Source organism: Phyllobates terribilis, unplaced genomic scaffold (genome assembly GCF_046119375.1).
Source record: "Phyllobates terribilis strain yellow unplaced genomic scaffold, ASM4611937v1 Scaffold_5__5_contigs__length_657084704, whole genome shotgun sequence".
NCBI lineage: Eukaryota > Metazoa > Chordata > Amphibia > Anura > Dendrobatidae > Phyllobates > Phyllobates terribilis.
In genome coordinates this window covers 318,676,967-318,681,419 of record NW_027362765.1, presented here as the reverse complement: position 1 = coordinate 318,681,419, position 4,453 = coordinate 318,676,967, and positions in this window count along the sequence as shown.

Here is a 4,453-nt window from a genome sequence, read left to right as displayed (position 1 = left end):
TCAGTACATTGTGCTTATCACCCATATGCCTACTCAAGATAGCATGAAAAAAACCCGGAGGAACAACGAGTATATATGGCATAAAATCGATTTTTTATTTGTAATATATTTAATACATATGTAAACATTCATTCAAATATTCAATCACAAAGTTTATATCTTAAGAAAAAAGTGCAGTGTGTTGGGAAGAAAAGCAGCATCACCCTGACATATATCCCCCAGTAGTATTTATTGCAGCAGAGCTAAAAAGTGTGGGACCAGCTGAAGACTAAAGTGCCAATCATGAAATAATATAAGTCAAGTAGGCACTACTTACCACTTAGTGTGATGGGGGAGAATGTGGGGGACCGCAGAGGATAGTATCCCGGCAAAAACAGCCCCGACGCGCGTTTTGCCGCTAAAGCTGCTGGCTTTCTCAAGAGGCGTGAACAGGACTATGTAGCAGGACCTTATATATACCCTCCCGCAGGTCACATGACAAAATTGCAGTCATGTGATCGGAAGATCCTTTGCAGTGAGTGCTCCATGGCGCATTGCGTCTGGTCCCCGGAGTCCCACGGCACGAGCCCCAGCCGTCAGCGCGCACCCAGAAGTGCGGTGACGCACATAGCGGGAGCGTGCGGCCGAGAAGAGACAGCCGGGCGCGGGTCAGGTAACCGGGGAACCACGGCGCATGCGCACCGCACTATGTACTGCAAGGTGTATCAGAGTGTCACAAGGGAGAATAAACATATGGGGACATTCAAATATCATAAAGAGCCAGTAGTATTACTACATATCTGATATAACATGTCTATCTATGTTACAATACTCATGTATATACAGTGCCTACAAGTAGTATTCAACCCCCTGCAGATTTAGCTGGTTGACACATGCGGAATTAACTTGGCATTGTGACATTTGTACTGTAGATCAGCCTGGAAGTGGGAAATGCACTGCAGCAAATTTTTTTTTTTTTTTTTTAAAACGTTAAAAGTTAATTCAGAGTGTCATTTATTATTCAACCCCTCAAACCACAAGAATTATGTTTGGTCCCCCTAAAGTATTAAGAAGTAGTTCAGGCACCAAGAATAATGAACTTCACATGTGTGGATTAAAGATCTCTTTTGCCAGCCTTTTCTGACTATTTAAGACCCTCCCCAAACTTGTGAACAGCACTCAGACATGGTCAACATGGGAAAGACAAAGGAGCATTCCAAGGCCATCAGAGACAAGATCGTGGAGGGTCACAAGGCTGGCAAGGGGTACAAAACCCTTTCCAAGGAGTTGGGCCTACCTGTCTCCACTGTTGGGAGCATCATCCGTAAGTGGAAGGCTTATGGAACTACTGTTAGCCTTCCACGGCCTGGACAGCCTTTGAAAGTGTCCTCCCGGGCCGAGGCCAGGCTTGTCCGAAGAGTCAAGGCTAACCCAAGGACAACAAGGAAGGAGCTCCGGGAAGATCTCATGGCAGTGGGGACATTGCTTTCAGTCAATACCATAAGTAACGTACTCCACCGCAATGGTCTCCGTTCCAGACAAGCCTGTATGGTACCTTTACTTTCAAAGCGTCATGTCAAGGCTCGTCTACAGTTTGCTCATGATCACTTGGAGGACTCTGAGACAGACTGGTTCAAGGTTCTATGGTCTGATGAGACCAAGATCGAGATCTTTGGTGCCAACCACACACGTGACGTTTGGAGACTGGATGGCACTGCATACGACCCCAAGAATACCATCCCTACAGTCAAGCATGGTGGTGGTAGCATCATGCTGTGGGGCTGTTTCTCAGCCAAGGGGCCTGGCCATCTGATCCGCATCCATGGGAAGATGGATAGCACGGCCTACCTGGAGATTTTGGCCAAGAACCTCCGCTCCTCCATCAAGGATCTTAAGATGGGTCGTAATTTCATCTTCCAACAAGACAACGACCCAAAGCACACAGCCAAGAAAACCAAGGCCTGGTTCAAGAGGGAAAAAGTCAAGGTGTTGGAGTGGCCTAGTCAGTCTCCTGACCTTAACCCAATTGAAAACTTGTGGAAGGAGCTCAAGAATAAAGTCCACATGAGACACCCAAAGAACCTAGATAACTTGGAGAAGATCTGCATGGAGGAGTGGGCCAAGATAACTCCACAGACCAGTGCCGGCCTGATCAGGTCTTATAAAAGACGATTATTAGCTGTAATTGCAAACAAGGGTTATTCCACAAAATATTAAACATAGGGGTTGTATAATAATTGACCCACACTTTTATGTTTAAAATTTAATAAAATTCAACTGAGCAACATAACTTTTTGGTTTGTAAGATTTATGCTTCTGTTCATAAAACCTACTCTCGTTTGCAGTTTGAAGGCTCTAACTTATTTGCATCTTATCAAACCAGCTAAATCTGCAGGGGGTTGAATACTACTTGTAGGCACTGTACATATATAAGGATAGGAGGTCCCATATCAGAAGAGTGATAATAGCGTGCCGATAACACAGTCCCATAAGGTGAGTGGATGGAATGACACGCCAAATTCTGCTTGCAGTCATGATGATTCAGAGAGTGAAGTCAGGTCTCACTCAAATGCTAATCAGAAAAGAGAACAAACAATAAATATCAAGTAAAAGTTAATAAATTAAAATAAAAATTAAAACACAGAGCCGGGATTTAAATAATGGGGAAAATAAGAAAGTAAAGAAGGGATCATATGATTCATAGAAAGGAAGCGAAGCCCAGTGACTCATTCAGATTTCGCGGGGCCATGGTATCAAGATTAATGATCCATCTGGCCTCTTTCTGGGCCAGGATTTTCCCCCAGTTTCCTCCACGGGATCCTAAGTGGAGGATGTCTATCCCATGCACCCTCAGAGATTTTGGATCACAAATGTGTTTACGCTGAAAGTGACATGGGAGAGTCCTAAGCTCATGGGGGTCGGTCACTGACCTAGCCGCACAGATGTCACGCACATGTTCCCTCACCCTCAGCTCCCTAGTGGTCAGGCCAATATAAATTAATTGGCAAGCACATGTAGCGTAGTAGATTACATGTGTAGAGCCGCATGAGATGTAACTGCGGATCTGAAACTCGCGGGAGCCATCGGATGAGGTGAAGGAAACAGAGCGCACGACATTCGCGCATGCCAGGCAGTGACCGCATGGGAAAAACCACACCATGGGTCTGCGAGATCGGAAAGGGTTGATAGGTGGGGGGACATAGTGGCTGGAGACCAGTAGGTCCCCCAGATTATTAACTTTACGAGGAGTCATCAGAGGATAGTCTCCAATGTGGTCATGCAGGGAGGGCTCCGCGCCGAGGACCCCCTGATAGCGGACCTTCCCCGAATCGCTCTTCCTGTCCACAGGAACGGGGTACAACAGGCTGTTACGCGAGGTACCCTGTGCCCTTCCATAGCCACGACTGATGCACCTGTTGGTGTACCCCCGGTTTTTAAAGCGTTCAGTAAGATCAGAAGCCTGTCTCTCAAATTGAGAGTCAGAGGAGCAGATCCACCTCATCCTCAGGAACTGACCGACCGGGATGGCATTAATAGTTGATTATCTATATACCTGAGTCACATCACGACCTGGTCCGCACCCCGCATGCCCCCATCGCCAAAAACCTCCCTCTCCCAAGCACCCAGGAAGAGGATGTCGTACGAGGGAGCGCAGGCCACCCCCATTGCCGTGCCACGCCTCTGCAGGTAAATCAAATCCTTGAAAAGAAAGTAATTATCATGAAGGACAAAATGGAGGAGCTCGAGGAGAAAATAACGTGATGGGCCGTCCAGGTCTGTAGTCCCAAGGAAGAGGCGGACCGCACCAAACCGAGATCATGCTTTATGCATGTATACAGGCTCTCTACATCGGCTGTGACCATGAGGATGCTTTCATCCACAAGGACGACTTCGACCCGCCTGAAGACGTCCTTTGATATAGGAGGGTAGTGTTTCCACAAATGGTTGAAGATGATTATCAATGTAAGTACAGATTGGTCCATTAAGACCCCCCAGACTAGACACGATCAGACGCCCAGGGGGGCAGAGGGCGTCTTTGTGGATTTTAGGGAGCAGATAGAACGTAGCCATTCAAGGGAAGCGAACTGTCAACGCCTCGACGGTTCTCTTATCAATAATGTGTTGTTCACAGACCCGGGCCAGGATCCCCTGGAGGGCGGCAGAAAAGGAGGCAGTAGGATTGAACGACAATCTAGAGTAGGTGTTAGTATCTCTTACACTGTGTTCCAAATTATTATGCAAATAATATTTTCTCAGATTTTCCCAAATTACCTATATGAATTGCAGTCATTGTAATTTTCCAGTTAAATAACTATTAGTGTACAATTGAAAGGTTTTTGTACAAACTGCCTATGATAACAGTATATTTTTTAAAAAATAAAAAACTCAAACTGCACTCAAAATGCATGTTCCAAATTATTTTGCACAGCAGAGTTTTCAACCTTTTCATTTTAATAAAGAACAAAAAAATGGT